The following is a 20,879-nucleotide window of genomic DNA, read 5'->3' on the forward strand; positions in this document are numbered from 1 at the left end:
AAATTTGGGTAGGTTGTGTCTTTATTTTCATTTATTCTCAAATTATTTTCTAATTTCCCTTGGAATTTTTTATGACCCATTTATTTAAATTTTACATTTCTCCCCTGTATGTCATAGAAATTCAGAGGCATATGTTTTTTGTTGTTGCTGTTTGTTTTATTTCCAAGTTTTTGGATAAAAATTTTTAACAATATCCAAATTCTTTTATATGTAACAGAGTATTATTAACTACTAGAGGCCCGGTGCACGAATTTGTGCATGGGTGGGGTCCCTTGGTCTGGCCATCGATTGGGGCCGATCAGGGCCTGCCGGCCGGGGGGAAGAACTATGGGAAGTTGGCTGTGGGAGTGCACTGACCACCAGGGGGCAGCTCCTGTGTTAAGCGTCTGTCCCCTGGTGGTCAGTGCTCATTATAGCTACCAGCCAGTCATCCAGTCATAACGGTCGAGGTTGCTTAGACTTTTCTATATATACTAGAGTCCTGGTGCATGAATTCGTGCACCAGTGGGGTCCCTCGGCCTGGCCTGAGGGATTGGGCCGAAACTGGCTCTCTGACATCCCCCGAGGGGTCCTGGATTGTGAGAGGGTGCTGGCCAGGCCAAGGGACCCCACTGGTGCATGATCGGGGCAAGGGAGGGATGTGGGAGGTTGGCCAGCTGGAGAGGGACTGTGGGAGAGTTCCAGGGCATGTCTGGCCCATCTTGCTCAGTCCCGATCAGCTAGACCCAGCAGCAAGCTAAACTACCAGTTGGAGCGTTTGCCCCCTGGTGGTCAGTGCACATCATAGCAAGAGGTTGAGCATCCTTTGCATATCATTAGCATACTAGAGGCCCAGTACACAAAATTCGTGCACAGGGGGGGTGTCCCACAGCCCAGCCTGCACCCTCTACAATCTGGGACCCCTCGAGGGATGTCTGACTGCCTGTTTAGGCCCAATCCCGGTGACTGCCTGCCTGATTGCCCCTAACTGCTTCTGCCTACCAGCCTGATCACCCCCTAACCACTCCCCTGCCAGCCTGATGGATGCCTAACTGCTCCCCTGCCGGCCCGATTGCCCCTAACTGCCCTCCCTTGCCAGCCTGGTTGCCCCTAACTGCCCTCCCCTGCAGGCCTGGTTGCCCCCAACTGCCCTCCCCTTCAGGCCTGTCCCTCTCAACTGCCCTCCCCTGCAGGCCTGGTTCCCCCCACCTGCCCTCCCCTGCAGGCCTGGGAAGCCACTGTTCCCTGGGAAGTCAGAGATTGATCAGATCAACAAAGTGTTTAAGGACCTGGGGACCCTCAGTGAGAAAATCTGGCCTGGCTACAATGATGGGCAATGGGGCTGGGGTGTCAGGCACAAACTCTCCTTTGGTCAGGGTGCTGCTCGGGGGTGCCCTCGCCCACTTTTTCCTCCACTTCTTCACTTTCCCCGGAATCTCAGTCAAATTATGACTCTGGAACAAGGAGGATGTGTGCTTGGTCTCTCGCTCATTTCTTCCTCACTCACTTCCTCGGCTGACTGTCCCGAGGAGTCCTGTGAGTTACTGCAGGTTCTTCCTCCTCCTCCCACCTCCCTCCTCCTTCCTTCTCCTCCGCCTCTTCCTCCTCAGAACCTGACCCTGGTTTTCATGAGGAGGACCCCCTGAGCTGGTTTTCCTCTTGATGCTGCTATCTTGTAAGTCAGATAGCATGTCTTTCTCTTCTTTTACTGGCTTTCGGCTGCCTCCCAGCTCAAGACTCTCTCTCTCTCTCTCTCTCTCTCTCTCTCTCCGGCTCTGGGGGCTGTGGCTCTGGTGGCTGGCTTTTATTGTATAGTCGTAGTCCTCTCTAATGTTTGATGATGTTCAGAAACTTCCTTCTACACCATGGCCTGTGCTCTCCCTTCCTTGCCAGCGGCTAGACAGTTCCTCTGTCTCCTGGCTTGTCCTCTCACCATCTCTCTCCTCTTCTGATTGATTCTCTCACTCCCAGTGTGCTTTATCCGTTTCTCTCTCTCTCTCTCTCTCTCTCTCTCTCTCTCTCTCTCTTTTCCTTCCTTCCTTCTTTCCTCCCTCCCTTCCTTCCTATCCTTCCTTCTCTCTCTCTCTCTCTCTCTCTCTCTCTCTCTCGCTTGTGTGATGTTTATTGAGCTGCTTCTTTATCTTTATCAATAATCTAAACTTCTTTAAATTATATTTTTTTATTGTTGATAACATTACAGATATCTCCCATTTCCCCCCTTCACCCCCCTCCTCCCAGCTCTTACCCTCCTCCCCCCTCCCAGGTCTTCACTACCCTATTGCCTGGTATCATGTTCTTTTCCATGTCCTTTCCCATGCTCCTGCTCTTTCTTTTTCACTCTAGCGTGCTTGCCCGTTCTCCTTGGAGTCTTCCTTTCTGTAGGGCGATTTCCTGATCCTTATCTCTATATGGTGGTCCCTCAGCTCCCCCTCCTCAAGGGACTCCTGCTTGGAACCTAGTCATCAGACTGCGACATTTAGAAGTACAAAATAATTAATTGAAGAAGTAGTGTTATTTTTTAAGCATTTTCTTTGCTTTCTCCTCTTGTTCCTTCCATCGTTTCTTTTCCTGAAGAATTTCATCTAAAGTTTTCACTTTCCAAGAGTCCTTTTCATCACCCATTTGACTTAAAACACCCAGCGCCACCGCTGCTTCCTTCTGGAGTCTCTCCATAACTCCTTCAATTTATAACTGGAAGTTTGCACCTTTTGACCACCTTCACCATTTACTCCAACCCCCTCCCCCAGCCCCTGGGAACCATCAATCTGTTCCCAGCATCCGTGAGCTTTTTAAAAAAATGTAACATATGAGATCATATGGTATTTGTCTTTCTCCATTGTACTTATCTTTATTTTTATTGATTTCAGAGAGAGAAACATCAATGATGAGAGGGAATCATGGATCGGCTGCCTCCTGCACACCCCACACTGGGGATCCAGCCCCCAACCCAGGCATGTGCCCTGACTAAGAATGAACCGTGACCACCTGGTTCATAGGTCGACACTCAACCACTGAGCCACGCCAGCTGGGCAAACTTATTTTATTTAGCATAATGCTCTCAGGGCCCACCAATGTTGCAAATGGCAGCTTTCATTCTTTTTTTTATGGCTGAATAATATTCCATGTGTACATACTGATATATCGCAGAGATATTGCAGGATTGTTTCCAGACCACTGCAATAAAATAAATATGGAAGTAAAATAAGTCACAAAATTGCTTTGCTGTCTAGTGAATATAAAGTTATATTGACACTATACTGTAGTCTATTTATTAAGTGTGTAAATAGCATTATGTCTAAAAACATGATGTACATACCTTAATTATAAAAAAAATTTGTTAAAAAGATGCTATCATCTGAATCTTCAGCAAGTCGTAATCATGTGGCTGGTAGAGGGTTTTGCTTCAATGTTGATGAAAATGCAGTATCTGCAGAGTGAAATAAAGTGAAGTGTAATAAAATGAGGTATCCCTGGTCAGGGCACATGCCCAGGTTGCCAGCTCGATCCTCAGTGGGGGGCATGCAGAAGACATTCATATCTTAGCTATTGTACATAGTGCTGCAATGAACATGGGGGTACATATATTTTTTTGAGTTTAGCGTTTTCAATTCCACCCAGAAGTGGAATTCCTGGATCATATGATAGTTCTATTTTTATTTGAGGAACCTCCATACTCTTCCATAATGGTTGCACCAATTTACATCCCCACCAACAGTGCACAGTGTTTTATTTTCTCCACATTCTCACCAACTTTTTTTTATTTCTTGTCTTTTTTGCTACTAGCCATTCTAACAATTGTGAGGGAATACCTCATGTGGATTTGATTTGTATGTTCCTGGTGATTAGTGATGTTGCGTATTGGTTTGTGTACCTGTTGGTAATCTGTATGTCTTTGGGAAAGTGTCTATTTAGATCTTCTACCTTTTTTCTTTCTCTCTTTCTCTTTCTTTCTCTTTTTCTCTTTTTCTTTCTTTCTTTCTTTCTTCCTTCCTTCCTTCCTTCCTTCCTTCCTTCCTTCCTTCCTTCCTTCCTTCCTTCCTTCCTTCCTCCCTCCCTCCCTCTCTCTCTCTCTCTAAAACTCCCTCCCTCCCTCCCTCCCTTCCTTCCTTCCTTCCTTCCTTCCTTCCTTCCTTCCTTCCTTCCTTCCTTTTTTCTTAACCTTCACCTGAGGATATTTTTTCTATTGATTTTTCTCTCTTTCCTTTCTTTTTTTTTTTTTTTAAGAGAGAGAGTGGAAGGGAGGGAGGAGGGGTAGAAAGAGAGAAACGTTGATGTGACAGACACACATCAATTGGCTGCCTCCTGCATGCACCCTGACCTGGACCAGGGATTGAACCTGCAACTGAGGTATGTACCATTGACCCAGAATTGAATTCGAGACCTTTTGGTCCACAGGCCAATGCTCTAACCTCTGAGCCAAACCAGCCAGGGCCATTTTAAAAAATGTTTCTTTATTGATTTCAGATAGAGGAACAGAGAGAGAGATAGAAACATCAATGATGAGAGAGAATCATCAACCGGCGGCCTCCTAATGGGGATTGAGCCCGCAACCTGGGCATGTGCCCTGACCTGGAATTGAACCAGCAACCTCTCAGTACAGGGGACAATTTTCAACCAACTGAGCCATACCAGCCAGATGTTCTGCCCATTTTTAAAAAATCCTCACCTGAGGATATGTTTTTCATTGATTCTAGAAAGACAGGAAGGGAGAGAGAGAGAGAGAGAGAGAGAGAGAGAGGAAGAGAGAGAGAGAGGAAGAGAGAGGAAGAGAGAGAGGTTGTCTTCCATAAGCACCTTGACTTGTAATTGAACCTAAAACCTAGGTATGTGCCCTGACTGAAAGTCAAACCTAGGACCCTTCCATGCACCAACTGAGTCATACCAGCCAGGGCTCTGCTCATTTTTAAATTGGATTGTTCGGGGGTTTTGCTATTGAGTTGTATGTGTTTTTTTTATATTTTTTGGATATTAATCCTTTATCATATATATTATTTACAAATATTTTCTTCCATTCAGTAGGTTGCCTTTTCATTTTTGTTAACTGTTTCCTTTACTGTGAGGAAGCTTTTTAGTTTTACTTAGTCCTACTTGTTTATTTTTTGTTATTGCCTTTGCTTTCAGAATCACCCAAAAAATCACCAAGACCCACGCCAAGGAGCTTATCACCAATGTTTTCTTCTAGGTGTTTTATGGTTTCAGGTCTTATGTACAAGTCTTTTGTACTTTATTTTTTAAAATTTTTATTGATTTCAGAGAAGAAGGGAGAGGGAGAGAGAGATAGGAACATCAATGATGAGAGAGAATCAATTACTGGCTGCCTCGTGCACGCCCCACCCCCTCTACTGGGAATCGAACTGGCAACCAGGGCTTGTGCCCTGACCAGGAATCAAACCGTGACCCCCTGGTTCATAGGTCAACACTCAACCACTGAGCCACACACGCCAGGCTGTTCAAGTTTTTAATCCATTTTGAGTTAAATTTTGCGTATGGTGTAAGATAGTGGCAGGTTTTTTTGTTTTTGTGTTTTTTTGCATGTTGTCCAATTTTTCCAACACTGTTCTTTTCCCATTGTATATTCTTGGTTCCTTTGATATGGTTGTGGGAGGCAGCGAGTACTGCTTTTACCTATGCTGCCATCTTGACTGGAACCCCCGACCTTTTCTGTTTTTAAATTTCTATTTTTTATTTATTTCTACTATGACCTTAATTATTTCCTTTCTTCTTTTTACTTTGGGTTCTGTTTGTTCTTTTTTTAGTTCCTCTAGGTATAAAGATAGATTGTTTATTTGGAATATTTTTGGTTTCTTGAGACTTATATAGCTAGAACTTCCTTCTTAGAACTGCTTTTGCTCATCCTATAAAGTATGAAAAGTTGTTTTCATTTGTTTCAAGGTAGTTTTTGACTTGCTGTTTGATTTCCTTTTTTTATGCATTTGGTTGTTTAGTAGCATGTTGTTTAGTCTCTACATGTTTGTGTTTTATCTACTTTTCTTCCTATGGTTGATTTCTATTTTCATACCATTGTGGTCAGAAAATATGCTTGATATGATTTCAGTCTTCTTGTGTTTATTGAGGCTTGATTTGTGGCCTAATATGTGATCTATATTGGAGACTATTCCATGTGCACTTGTAAAAAAATGTTTATTCTGCAATTGTGGGATGAAACATTGTATCAATGTCTATTAAGTTGACCTGGTCTAACCTGACATTTTAAGACCATTATTTCTTATTAATGTTCCATCTGGATGATCTATATAAATGTGAGTTAGGTATTGCAATCCCATACTACAATTGTATTACTATGAATTTCTTTCTTTATGTCTATCAATAATTGCTTTATAGATTTAGATGCTCCTATGTTGGAAGCATAGAGATATTTACAGTTGTTATGTTCTCTTCTTAGATTGCTTCAATGTTGATTCTTTTATAATTATGTGATATCCTTTTTGTCTTTTTTTTAACATGTTTTGTTTTAAAGTCTATTTTTTCTGATATGAGTATTGCTACTCCAACTTTCTTTTCCTTTCTAATGCATGCATGGAATATGTTTTTTCACTCATTGATTTTCAGTCTGTATTGTGTCTTTCTATGTGAAGTGGTTCTCTTATAAGCAGCGTATAGGTAGGTCGTGTTTCTATTTTATAAAATAATTTAATTTATTTTTCTTTTAATTATATTTATTGGGAAATAATGGTTAATAAGATATCTTCTCATGATTTGCTGGTTTTCTTTAGTGTTTTGTTTGGGTTCTTTCCTCTTTAGTTGTTTGTCTTTTGAGGTTTTTTATTTGGGATTACCATAAGGTTTATGGGTATTATTCTATATCTTATAGAAGTCTGTTTTAAATTAATAGGTTTTTAATTTGAATATATCCTATGAGGACTACATTTTTACTACCCAAACCTATATCTCCTAACTACTTATTATAGTTTGAGTTGAGATTGACACTTTTTTCTTTTGAACTTCATAGTAGCTGTTGAAATGTGTGTGAGCCACTGTATTTATTAAATACTAGAGGCCCGATGCACAAAGATTTGTGCACTTGGGGGGGTCCCTCAGCCCGGCCTATGCCCTCTTGCAGTCTGGGACCCCTCGGAGGATGTCCACCTGCTGGCTTAGGCCCGCTCCCTGGGGGATCGGGCCCAGGCTGGCAGTCAGACATCCCTCTGGCAGCCCGGCAGCCCTCCAGGACTAAGCTGCAGTCGGACATCCTTAGTGCTGCTGAGGAGGCGGGAGAGGCTTTTGCCACCACCACTGTGCTAGCAGCCGTCAGCCTGGCTTGTGGCTGGGCAGAGCTCCCCCTGTGGGAGAGCACTGACCACCAGGGGGCAGCTCCTGCATTGAGCATCTGTCCCCTGGTGGTCAGTGTGTGTCATAGTGACCAGTCATTCCCAGTCGTTCTGCTGTTAGGGTCAATTTGCATATTACCCTTTTATTATATAGGATAGAGGCCTGGTGCATGGGTGGGGGCCGGCTGGTTTGCCCTGAAGGGTGTCCTGGATCAGGGTGGGGGTCCCGCTGGGGTGCCTGGCCAGCCTGGGTGAGGGGCTGATGGGTGTTTGCAGGCTGGACACACCCCCTTCAGGGTTTTGGTCAGGGGTCCCCACTGGGGTGCCTGGGCAGCCTGGCTGTTTGCAGGCTGGTCACACCCCCTTCAGGCTGGGCAAGCCCCCAGCAACGGAAGTTCCCAGCCTCTCCTTTTTCTTCTTTTATTCTGGGAGTTATTTTACCTTCTATAATTGAAACTCTGTTGCTTTCAGTGGATCTCAGAGCCGCCCGTGGCAGGCGGGAGGGAAGCCTCCTGCTCGCTCCAGCTCTGTGGCCATGGCCAGCTGAAAGCAGGTATCTGGGGTTTATTTACCTTCTATAATTGAAACTTTGTTGCTTTGAGTGGAGCTCAGAGCCAGCTGCGGGAAAGCCTAGCCTCCTGCTCGATCCAACTCTGTGGCTGCCGGCCACCATCTTGGTTGGGTTAATTTGCATATAGTCGCTCTGATTGGCCAGTGGGCGTGGCTTAAGGCATAGCAAAGGTACGGTCAATTTGCATGTTTGTCTTTTATTAGTGTAGATTATATAGCGGCGGTTATCAACCTGTGGGTCATGACCATCGGAAAACACATATAGCATATCAGATATTTACATTACGATTCATAACAGTAGCGAAATTACAGTTATGAAGTAGCAACAAAAATAATTTTATGGTTGGAGGTCACCACAACATGAGGAACTATATTAAAGGGTCACGGCATTAGGGAAGGTTGAGAACCACTGTTATATAGGATTATATTTGGTCTTCCCTACTCTTTCTGACACAGAGTTTCTAAAACCCTTGGAATTTCCTGTGATGAGAGGGATCATGTTTTGCTATCTTAATGAGATGACTATTGGAACACTTAAGGATGGGGGCTGGTTGCTAGGAAAATCAACCATGTGATTAGAAGGTTGGCTCTTTTAGTCCCACCTGACTGACCTTCAGGGAGGGGAGAAGAGCAGGAGGTTGGTTCAATCACTAATGACCAATGATTTGGTCAATCATTCCTATGAAATGAAACCTTCATAAAAATCCAAAAGGACAAGGGCCTGAGAGCTTCTGGGCTGGTGAACATGTGCAGATGCAGAGTGGCACACTTGGAGAGGGCATGGAGCTTTCCCCAGGCCTTTCCCTATGCATCTCTTCCATGTGGCTCTTTCTAAGTTATATCCTTTTATAACAAACCAGTAATTCAGAAAGTAAAATGTGTTAAATGACAAAAATTCGACTGAGTAAACTTGGAAATCTAATTGGCTTTATTCAATGCTTCATGATTCAGGGAGCATCAAATCTAGCAAATAGAAAGGAGTGCTGAGGACTGTACAAAATCTAAGGTTTTTAAAGCAGGGTGGGGGGTGGAACAAAGAAGTAATAAATGAGAAAAAGAAATTATTTCAAGCAAGGTCACCTCCCTTTCAGGGACAAAAAGGGCTATTTCGGCAGAATAACTTACTGGTGCTAACCAGAAAATTCTAGATTTGACTGGTTAAGATTATATTCCTGGGGAAGATTGAAACTGCTATTAAACAAAAATTTTAACTTCCAAAGCTGAAAGTCTTTTTAAAGAAAAGGGTTTATTAGGCCATTGCTAGCAAACAAACAAACAATAAATAAATAAATAAAGCTGATTTAGGGCATGGAGCATAAGCCATCAGCAGCACGGCTAAATAGAAAAGATAAATGCGTCCATCATCTCCGAGTTTTGCAAGTGGTTTTGTACATCATGTACAGGGGAGAAAGATGTAAGCTATTCTGAAAAATTTACATTAGCTACAGACAAAGAGGATGGGAGAAGGTTAGGAAGGGCTTGTTCTAGGATAGGTCCAACAGAGTCCACAAAACTCATCCATAATAATAAAAGAGTAATATGCTAATTAGACCAGATGTCCTTCCTTCCAGACAAAGCCTCAGTGGGTGGGGGCTGCAGCAGAGGCAACAGAGGCCCCCGGCCGTGACAGTGGCAGCGGGTGGGGGCCGGGGCCAAGGCCCTTGCATGAATTTTGTGCATCGGGCCTCTAGTCTATAATAATAAAAGCGTAATATGCAAATTGACTGAATGACCAAACAGTAGAACCACCATCCGGACGACCTTCCGGATGACTACGCTATGACACCCACTGGTGCCAGGCCAGCCAAGGCGAGTGCTATGTGATTGGTCAGGGATCTGGCCATCGCCCCATGATTGCCTTGCAGAGGGAGGCCCAGGCCACTGACTGGTGGGGCAATCGATCAATCTGGGGGCTCCACTATTGCCCCAAAGAGGGAAGCCCAGGCCACCGACTGGTGGGCTGCGGTGGGTGGGTGGGACCTCCCTCTGCGGGGTGCATGATTGCCCTGCAGAGGGAGTCCTAGACCACTGGCCAGTGGGGTGATCAATTGGGGGGGGGGCTCCATAATTGCCCCAAAGAGGGAGACCCAGGCTACCCCGCGGCGGTGATGCGGCAGGTGGGCAGAATCTACCTTTTTGGGGCGATTGATTGCGGGGCTCCCAGACTGTGAGAGGGCACAGGCCGGACTGAGGAACCCCCTGCCCCCACAGTGCACAAATTTCGTGCACTGGGCCTCTAGTGTATAAATAAGAAGTCAGGGCTCCTAGAGTTCTGGGGTTCCACAGAACATGGCTAACTATTCTCTCTCTCATTCTCCAGTCACTGTAATTTTAATGTAGAACATAGAGCTTGCAATCCAGGTATGTGCCCTGACCAGGAATAAAAACCATAGACCTTTTTTTAGATCCTCACCCAAGGATATTTTTTTTAATTTTTTTTTTAGAGAGAGAGTGTAAAGGAGGGAGTGAGGGAGAGAAAGAGAGAGAAAGAGAGAGAGAGAAACATTGATGTTGCCTCACAAACACACCCTGACCCAGGCCAGGAATGGAGCCTGCAACCGAGGTACATGCTCTTTACCGGGTATGGTACAGGGACCCTTGGATCCACAGGCTGATACTCTAACCACTGAGCAAAATTGGTGAGGGCCAAAAACATCAACCTTTTGATGCATGGGATGAGTCTCAACCAACTAAGCCACATTGGCCAAGGTCCTGTTGTTTCTTTTTGTTGTTGCTGTTAATCCTCACATGAGGATACTTTTTCCATTGGTTTTTAGGGAGAGTGGGAGGGAGGATGGGAGGGGGGAAGAGGGAGCAGAGAGAAACATCAGTTCATTCATTGTTTGCTTCCCATACACGCCCCGACCGGACCAGAGATCAAATCCATAACCCAGGTACATGCCTTTGGCCAGGAATCAAACCAGTGACCCTCCAGTGCATGGCCCAATGCTCTAATCCTTTCTCTTTTTTTTCTCTTCCTCCCTCCCTCCCTCGCTCCCTTCCCCTCTTCCTCTCTTCCTTTCTCTTTCTCTCCTTTCCTCCCTTCCTCCCTCACTCTTGTTCCTCCAAAGCCCACAAGCCACCTTTTAAAAAACATGTTACTTTATTGCCCTAACTGGTTTTGCTCAGTGGATAGAGCCCCGGCCTGTAGACTGAAGAGTCCCGGGTTTGATTCTGGTCAGGGGCATATGCCTGGGTTGCAGGCTGGATCCCCGGTAGGGAGCATGCAGGAGGCAGGCTATCAATGCTTCTCTCTCATCATTGATGTTTCTATCTCTCTCTCCCTCTCCGTTCCTCTTTGAAATCAATAAAAAATATTATTTTATTGATGTTAGAGAGGAAGGGAGAGGGACAGAGAAGAAGCATCAATTGGTTGCCTCCTGTACACGTCCTGACCAGGGATCAAACCCAAAACCTGCATATGTGCCCTGACCGGGAATTGAACCATAACCCTTCAGTGTGTGGGATGACACTCCAACCAATGGAGGCACACTGGCCAGGGCTGTTGTTTCTTTTTAACAAATGTTTCTGTGAATTATGTGACCCGCTCTAGCAAATTAATCAAAACCAGAGAGGCATTTGTTGGAACCTCCAATCTACACTTGGTTGGTCAGAAGCACAGCAACTGGCATGTGAAGTATGTGTGTTGGGTGGGGGCATTCTTATAGGACTGAGCCCTTAACCTGTGGGATTTGACACTATCTCCAGGTAGATAGTGTTAGAATTGAATTAAATTGTAGGATAACAAGCTAGAATTGCTTGTTGGTGTGTAGAAACCCTGCTCCCCAAAGAGTATGGGAATTGGGTGCAGAACCCTTTAATAAGTAAATATGAGGTTTAGTCCAGGCAATCTATATCTAAGGAATGACCAATGCAGCAGCACCCTCCCTCCCTGAACAGGGACCCAGCAACCACATATACTTAAGCCAGCACTTCAGTAGTAATGCACCTGCGGATGCACACAAGCTACCAGCACTGCTTCCATAATTAGAATTCATTTGCCCAGCTATTGACCAGGTTTGGAAAAGCTATTTCCCAGGCACCTTGTTTCCACCAATGAGGGTGGCACTGTGTCAAGAATTTAGAAAGAAGCAGAAGAGCTGGTCATTAGCAGGCAAGTCAAACATGAAACACTGGAAGAAATCAGATGGAGACTGACTTCAAAGAAAACTCAGTATTGCCTGATAAATTGTGTTATTTTATTGTACCATGGCTAGCCTTCATGCCATGAAAATATAGCCATTCTAACAATGTCACTCTTACTGAACTCCAGGTGATAGCTGGCATGAGAGATGATAGAAATGACATTGAACTTAAAGGAAAACACCATACTGTTCAACATCCTCATCAAAACAAAATATAATACTAAGTGTATTTGAAGCAGAGTTCACAAAGCCATGTAAAATCAAACTAAATAGCTGGCATTCCATAAAAAAGAGCTTTCCTTTTTTACTCCCTTTTCTCTTGTTTATGGATTTTTATTTACTTAATGGGTTATAATCAATTTCATAAATTATTGATGACAGAGGGAAAATAATTGTTTCAAGTAGTTTTTAAACACTCTAATTGTATAATTAGAAGGGATCTACTCTAAAATAGGGACTGGCAAACTTTTTCTGTAAAGGACCAGATAATATATAGAGTCAAACCTCATAATTTGTGGATTTCCATATTTATAGACTTACCCACTTGCTAACATTTATTGGTAATCTCAAAGTCAATATTCACAGCACTTTTGTGGTCATTCATGGAGTGATAAAAAAATGAGTCCCCTGACTCACATTTCTCAGCTGAACTCAAGGCAACCCTCTGCCTTATAAACAAGTGTCTTTTTTCACAGTCTATTTAGTACCATGTTTTCTCACTTTTGTGCCTTTTATTGGTGATCCTGCTGTTTAAAGTGCCCCCAAGCATAGAGTTAAAGTGATGTCTAGTGCTCCTAAGCACAAGAAGGCTGTAATGTGCCTTACAGAGAAAATATGTTAGGTAAGCTTCATTCAGGCATGAGTTATAGTGTTCTTGGTCGTGAGTTCAATGTTAAAATAAAAAAATCTATGAGAAGAGTGTGTAAAAAGAAACACATAAAACAGGTTATGTATTGATGAAAATGTTGTGACTAGATGCTTGCAGGAAACTAACTCTGTGTTTCCCTAAGATCAATGGCTCACTAATTCAGTGTTTACAACAACTTTATAAAATACTAGAATCCGTGTACTGGTGGGGTCCCTTGGCCTGGCCTGCGGGATCGGGCCAAAACCAGCTCCCCAACATCCCCTGAGGGGTCCCAGGTTGCGAGAGGGTGCAGGCCAGGCCGAGGGACCCCACTGGGGACTGGGGAGTGTGAGAGTGAACCAGCGATCTTTCTGTCAAAGAAAGGAGCTCACTGCCATCTTAGGTCCTGCCATTTTGATATGACCTTCAGATTCTTTCAGGGGGCTGCCATCTTAGGTTCTGCGATTTTGACATGACCTTCAGGCTCTCAGGGGGCCACCATCTTAGGCTTTGCCTTACCTTCCCCTTCCTCTGAATTAGCCAATCGCATAATAATGGGAATCTGAGCTCTGAACCCTGACCAATCAGGTCAGAGTTCAGAGTGAGGAGCAGGGCAGACCCCGCATCAGGAAATAAAACCAGAACAGACTTCCCATTCAGTGTGCTTTTGCCCATGATTTGCAGGCAGGAGCACCCTTCTGCACAAAAGTAAATTTGCCTTGCCGATTCAGTTTCGAGTGTTTGTCTCATTCCTATGACATCATTGAGAGCATTTCTAACAGGAGGGACAATGGGAGGGCTCCAGGGCATGTCTGGCCTGCCTCATCCAGTCCTGATCTGCCCGATCCTACCTGTTGGAGCGTCTGCCCCCTGGTGGTCAGTGCACATCATAGTAACTGGCAGAGGGTAGAAGGTGGGAGGAATAATTAGCATATTAGGCTTTTATATATATAGATTAAAAAAAAACCCAAAACTTAGTCTAGGGCTTCTTAAATCTTCCCAACAAAATCCCCTTAATACTAAGAAAGAGGGAACACCCACTCATGGGAATCTGGGGCAGAAGAAAATCAACTGCTGCGTAGAAGGAATTACCTTTGAAAACTTATTTTTAAAGTTATGCTTATTCACATTCTTCCCCATGATGAACCTGTGATTAAATGTAAAACAAATACATAATTATCCAGAAATATCAGGTTTTTTCCCCTCCCCACTAAATCCATCAGTAAAGTTTATGCTTCAGATGCAACATTCTTTTCTCTATTTGTGGAGAGTGAGGCTCTGGGTCACATCCATCATCCAGATAGCCATCCTGCCACAGTTCTGCAAGATTACATCAGAAGCGCACATACTCACCACACAATCAGGTAGGCTGTTTCTCAGACTCACACACCATGGTCTGCAGAGGAAAACAAATCTATCGAAACCACGCCACATAAATGTTCAGAATCAATTACAGGTTCACCAAAACACAATCCCCTGTACTCAGTCCCATTATCTCAGAGGCCCTCCTGCCCCCACCCCAGCATTCCGTTCTACACAGCCCCACACACAGTCATAAAATCTCCACAAACCACATTCCCATCGCAACCTCTCAAACACACACCAGCTACATCTGTGGAAAAAAGTCGCACCCAGAATCACCGCAAAGACAGACACACAGCGCCGGCTTGGTCACTCACAGAACGCCCCCGCTGGCCCGACTACGCGCTAAGGAGCCTGCGGCAACTTAGGAAACATCCAGGACCCCCACCCTTGCTGGGGCGCGAGGGGAATCTCTGCTCACTTAACCCGAGGGCGGGACTGAAGCTCCACCTCCTGGGGTTGGCCACGCCTGCGCATTTAGTGCTGAGCCGAAGCTCCCAGCAACCCCTGCGTGCGGCCCCTTAGGCCTCGGGCTGCCCCGCGCTCGCTTCTAGTGGGCATCACTGTGAAAACGGTTCGGAGTCCAGGTGAGCAGTCCTGGCGGGAGCGTTAGCTCTGGCCATCCGTAGGGAAGGCGCTGCAGCCCGCGGGGATAGCAAAGGCGTGGCCTCACCGCAGAGCGTTGGGAGCTCCGCACGCCTGGCGGAGTGTGCGTGAGAACCGCGGTGGCGTAACTGTGTGTGAGTGGGTGGCGGCGCGGGCCAGGTGTGGCACCGGGACGATGTGCAGTAGTGAGTCCGCAACTAGTGGGCGATGGTGTTTGTGTGACTGAATTGGGTGAAGGTTCTTGTGTGACGGAGATGGCCGTGGACTGTGTGACTACGATCCTTAACGTCACAGCTGAATCTCTGCCCTCTAGCTGCACCAGCCCAGCTGCAGAGAAATGGCCCCAGTCGTGGAAAGATTTCCAGCAAAAGACCCGATCTTGGGATAAGAATGTTGGAAGTGAACGTGTCACTCTGGCTGGCCCTGGGCGTAATCCCACCGCACTTCATCCTCTGGAGCGCGCGTGCGCGCGGACACACTCACACACACAGCTCTGAGGGGTCCAACTGCAGGTTTCAGAACCACGGAGTTCCCTCCAGGACACTGCTGTGAAGTTTCCATCCCTGGCCTGGCCTTCCTCTAATGTCAACAGTACTCACCCTCTTACCTCACTCTGAATTTGTGTGGATGGTGGGGACCGGTGTGGTTGTGATTTGCCCTGATTTAGCCAGACTGGGCTGGGATCCAAGAAAAGCCTGTTTTAAGATTACCTACTTCCCCAGTCCTATCAATTCTAAGAAAAGGGCTCTGAGGATAAGGAGGAGGAATGAATTTCTATTGCCCATTTAAAATTCAAGGTCAAGGTTCCTGGGTATTTCCTCTTGTTCTGTGAAATGTATTTTTGTTAGGACATGGGAATATTTACTTCCTTCTTAAATGACCTGTCCATTGAATTGATACCTATGTCCCCTCCCTAGTGCCTATATGCACATATTCATTTGGCAGATAATTGCCATTAATTTTCTTTTTATAACTCTTTGTAAAACTCTTAGAACAGTGCCTGATACTTCATAAGTACGTAATAAACATTTGCTATTTGTTGTTATGTGATAATTTGGGGCAGTTCCCTGTCCACTCCAATAGATTAGGAAAAATTAAAATATCAAGCTAATTTTGTTGGGCATTTTCTAGTTTTAAAAAATGAGATGCTCAAATGGTCTAGAACAGGAATTCTTAACCAGAGATAATTTGATCAGTTTGGGGCTTTCAGGGAACCAGAAACCCCTCGAAATAGTATGTAAAAAATTGTATATATTTGTTAATGTGCCATTTTTCTGAGAGAAAGTTTATAATTTAATGAGATTATCAAAAATGACCCAGAAAGATTCAGATCCACTGGTCTAGAATCAGAGTAATGATATATGAGAATGTTCTTTGAGATAATCTTATATAAATTAGTGCCTAACAATTGAAAATTATTAAATAAATCACACTCCATTCATTTTACAGGCCTATAGACTCACATTTCTCCCCAACTCTGTTTTTTATTTTATTTTTATGGAAATAGTTTAATTTTTGTTTCTGATGATAAAATTAATGCAGGTTTAGTGTAGAAAGGAAAAAATATAGAGACCTAAGAACTTTTTTTTAAAAAAAACATTTTTTATTAATTTTAGAGAGGAAGGGAGAGGAAAGAGAGAAACATCAATGATAAGAAAGAATCATTGATTGGCTGCCTCCTTCACTGCCCCTACTGGGGATTGAGCCCACAACCCTGGCATGTGCCCTTGACCAGAATCGAACCTGGGACCCTTCTGTCTGGAATCCGATGCTCTATCCACCAAGCCAAAGCAAGTCAAACCGGTCAGGGCAAGACCTAAGAACTTTTAAAGAACATTTAAATTGCCCATAGTCCCACCATCCAGAGTTAATGAATATTACTATTTTGATGTTTGTCTTTCCAAATATTTTTCTGTGTACCTGTTGACTTTGCAAAATAGAATCACAAAAACTGATTATTTAAGGAGATAAAGACTCTCCAACACTTAGAAAAAGGAACCCAGTGCAGTCATAAAATTTATTATATTTCTATGCCTGTATAGAGTAAAAGGAAGTGCAGTGGTTCCCCTCTAATATGAAAAGTCTTTCAAGAATTTACACCTTATGGCAACAAATTATCAAGATAACCTTTTAGAATTAGAGACTTTTTTTTTAATGGTTCAAGGTTACGTCTAAGTACAGATTTACAATAACGTGAGAAAAAGTGATAGTAGTGATATATTCAGACATGTTATACAGAAGAACTTGGTCAAATATTTCTATGTTCAGTATGACACCTTATCAAATAAAATTTCTTTAGTTTTATAATGCCAAATGCTATTTCTTGGAGATGCTAGGGATGGAGAGCAAGAGGGGCTTTGCGCCGTTTCTTCATTTTTGTGGATTTTTTTGCTAATATTATTAATTAAGAAAAATTACATTCTCAAGCCTAGTTTTAAAATTTGTTGTAAAGAGCAATCTTGGAAAATCTCAAAAAGTTTACTATAAGACAAAAAGAGATGGGTATCCTAGTATTAAAGTTACTAAAGAAAATTAGTACAGATAACATAAACATTTTAAATTAAATATTTAAGATGTTTTCTTTAATAGAATAAGGGGCATGTAATGTTTTTTATTTTATTAAGTGCTTATAATAAGCTATTTTAAGTATATGTATTTTATTTTTACTTTTAAAGACTTTTATTGATTGAGTTTAGAGAGAGAGAGATTGATTTGTTGTTTCACTTATTTATGCATTCATTTGGTTGATTCTTGTATGTGCTCTGACCAGGGATTGAACTCAAAAGCTTGGCATATCAGGACAATACTCTAACCAACTGAGCTACCCGGCCAGGGCTATATGTATTTTATATGTATTATATTAGCATTAATAACATCCCTGTAAGATAGATACTGTTATTATTCTCCCCATAGTTTAGACGGAAACAGGCACTGAAAATTAAGTAACATGTCCAAAGTGAGACAGGCTAGTAAGCCAGGACAAAGCTGAATAGGGAAACTAGGACATATCGTTAAACAACAGTTTGCAGCCATCTAGAACAGCGGTTCTCAACCTGTGGGTCGCGACCCTTTTGAGGGTCGAAGGACCCTTTCACAGGGGTCACCTAAGGCCATCAGAAAACACAAATATAATTACATATTGTTTTTGTGATTAATCACTATGCTTTAATTATGTTCAATTTGTAACAATGAAAATACATCCTGCATATCAGATATTTACATGACAATTCATAACAGTAGCAAAATTAGAGTTATGAAGTATCAACGAAAATAATTTTATGGTTGGGGGTCACCACAACATGAGGAACTGTATTAAAGGGTCGTGGCATTAGGAAAGTTGAGAACCACTGATCTAGAATATCTAGATGCCAAGCAGTTTGTGGCCTTCTAGTAAATCCTATCTTCCGTAAGCCAGGGACACTTGAGAATAAATGGTTTGCATTTCTTCCCACCCAGAGAGAGGGTAAATAGCTTAAATCACCATCCTTGGGGAGACAGACAGCAGAAATTCAATTAGTGCCATTTGCCAACTATAGCCAAGAACAGATGAAGTTAGGAGAATAAACCTCATTTTGGTACATCAGCATAGAGTTGATGAATATTCTATTGAGATCCTTCCCTAAGACCTCCTCGACACAGCGAGCCCTCAAAACCAAGGTCCCAGCTCCCTCCCAGGAGCACACCCCTTACCTCCCCCACCTTTTCCCCACAGCCATGCATTTCCTGCACTCTAAGGGACCCCAGGAGGGTTGTAACCAGGAGAGCAATGGGTAGCAGCAATTCATCCCGGGTAACCCCCCCAACCTTTCCCCAAGATCCCCTTTTCTCTGACTTTTTGTTTTATTAATCCTCACCTGAGGACACTTTCCCATTGATTGTTAGAGAGAGTGGAAGGGAGGGGGAGAGACACAGAGAGAGAGAAACATCCATGCAAAAGAGAAACATCCATTGGTTGCCTCCTGCATGTATCCTGACCAGGGCTTAGGATCCAGTGTGCAACCCAGGTACATGCCCTTGACTGGAATCAAACCTGGACCCTTCAGCCTGTGGGCCGATGTTCTACCCACTGAGCCAAACCATCAAGGGCTTCTCTAACTTCTTAGTGAGCCAAAGCAGCCCAGCCTAGGCTCATGTCCTTGTTTCACCATCCCCAGCTTTAATATACATCCTCTAAAATTCACCTGGACTTATGTTGTGAAATTTTTCCTGCACAAAGTCAAGAACCCACACACTACTGGCTGGCCGTAGGCAGATCCATTCAGGGCCAGGTCCCCTTTCCAGTAACAAATATCTCCAAGTTGATAATTGTCAGAGCTTAGATTCATGTCCTGGATCCTGATAACAAAGCCTGTGTTTTTCATATATGAGAGTCAGCCACCTCCCAACATTGTGTATATTTTTAGTCTGCCTGTCATACTTGGCAATTTATTGTGGGTATTTTCCTTCATTAATTAATATGAACCAATATCATCATCATTAATATTTCACAATATGCCATCCTATAGAGGAACATTATTTAGGTTTGTTGCCTATATTAGGTATTCTGACTTTTGGTTATAAATTATTCTTTGATGAACTTCCTTACATATATCTTTTTGTATACTTTTACAAATATTTCCTAAGGATAAATTCCTAGAAATGGAATTTCTAGGTTGAATTATCAGACATGTGTAGTGTACAATATGCCAGATCCTTTGCTAGTACTTGGGGAAAATACAGTGACTAAAGTGACATGGTTGCTATTCTTGCGTTGCTTACTATTTATGAAGGTGGATAAACCTCAATAGGAATAAGATAAGTGTGATAAAGGTCATTGAAGAAGTCAGGGGAAAGGGGAGTTGACTCTAGCTGAAGCCCCTACCCTGGAGGTTTCCAGGCACTGATTTGCTCCTTCAGCTCAACTGTCTGGAACTACTTGGAGAACCCAGTGGCCCAGAAACAAACTCCTCCAGGTAGACAATGACCTCTTGGTGCACTTGAAAGGCAGAGGAACCAACAATATCCTGTACTGACTGACCATAGCATTTTGTCTTGGGGGCACTATCTACAGCCTGTATTGCTTTGGGTGGGCTTTTTTCCCAGCGTTGGGGGAGGGAGGGCACTTAGGAGCAACCAGGCAGGTGAGCGATTAAGAAGTGAGACCATGAAGACTGTAGGACCTGAGGGACTTGAACAAGCATCAATGAGTGTGCTGAGTTCTTTGGGAAAAAAACAAACCAAAAAAAAGCAAAACAAATAAAAGTCAGATGGCATGGCTTGGAAGATTCTGAGGAGATTATCATCTGATTTTAGCATGCACTGCAGATTGTGATCAAATAATATCAAAACCCTGTGGGGGCTGGGTGCAAAATTGAAGGGATTAAGAAGTACAAATTGCTACAGCATAGGGAATCCTATATAATAAAGAGGTAATATGCAAATTAACCCTCACATCCTCACAAAGATGGCTGCCTACGACCAGGCTGGCAAGGGGTTAGTGAGGGACGACCAAATGACTGAACAAGCAGGATGTGTGGGGTGACCAGGCTAGCAGTGGGGGCAGTTGGGGGCGGCCAGGCTGGCAGGGGGGGTAGTTAGGGACTACCAGGCAGGCAGGCAGGTGAGCAATTAGGAGTCAGCGGTCCAGGATTGTGAGAGGGATGTCCGACTGCTGGGTTAGGCCCGATCCCGGCAGTCAAACATCCCCCAAGAGGTCCCAGATTGGAGAGGGTGCAGGCTGGGCTGAGGAGACACCCCCCCTGCATGAATTTTGTGCACTGGGCCTCTAGTTACTCGGCAACCAGGCAGGTGAGCAATTAGGAGCCAACGGTCCAGGATTGTGAGAGGGATGTCCGACTGCCGGTTTAGGCCCAATCCCGGCAGTCGGACATCTCCTGAGGGTTCCTGGATTGGAGAGGGTGCAGGCTGGCCTGAGGGGAACACCACCCCCCCTCCCCCGTGTATGAATTCTGTGCACCAGCCCTCTAGTCCTATCTAATAAAAGAGAAACATGGTAATTAGCCGTACCTCCGCTACCCTTCCCATTGGCTAATCAGGGCGATATGCAAATTAACTGCCAGCCAAGATGGCAGCCGGCAGCCA

The 20,879-nt window shown here is 44.0% G+C and overlaps 1 protein-coding gene and 1 long non-coding RNA gene across 5 annotated transcripts in view; one reads left to right on the forward strand and one right to left on the reverse strand.

Annotated features, from left to right (window-relative positions):
* Positions 1-2,983: 2,983 nt before the first annotated feature.
* Positions 2,984-14,631, reverse strand: LOC102239597. Its single transcript, XR_313632.2, has 4 exons — positions 14,510-14,631; positions 14,184-14,226; positions 3,296-3,406; positions 2,984-3,153 (listed from the first exon to the last, which is right to left on the reverse strand). It is a non-coding gene; the product is annotated as an uncharacterized LOC102239597 (long non-coding RNA).
* Positions 14,632-14,648: 17 nt separating this feature from the next.
* ZFP82 (ZFP82 zinc finger protein) overlaps positions 14,649-20,879 on the forward strand; it is a 68,571-nt gene continuing 62,340 nt past the window's right edge. For 3 of the 4 annotated variants that reach the window (XM_005866983.2, XM_014540324.1, XM_014540325.1), the window contains exon 1: positions 14,649-14,779. The gene's annotated coding sequence lies outside the window, so the exon portion shown is untranslated. Of the gene's footprint in view, positions 14,780-15,111; positions 15,390-20,879 lie in introns of all 4 variants that reach the window. The other variant, XM_014540323.1, reaches the window with a different exon arrangement.

Source organism: Myotis brandtii, unplaced genomic scaffold (assembly GCF_000412655.1).
Source record: "Myotis brandtii unplaced genomic scaffold, ASM41265v1 scaffold241, whole genome shotgun sequence".
NCBI classification, from domain to species: Eukaryota; Metazoa; Chordata; class Mammalia; order Chiroptera; family Vespertilionidae; genus Myotis; species Myotis brandtii.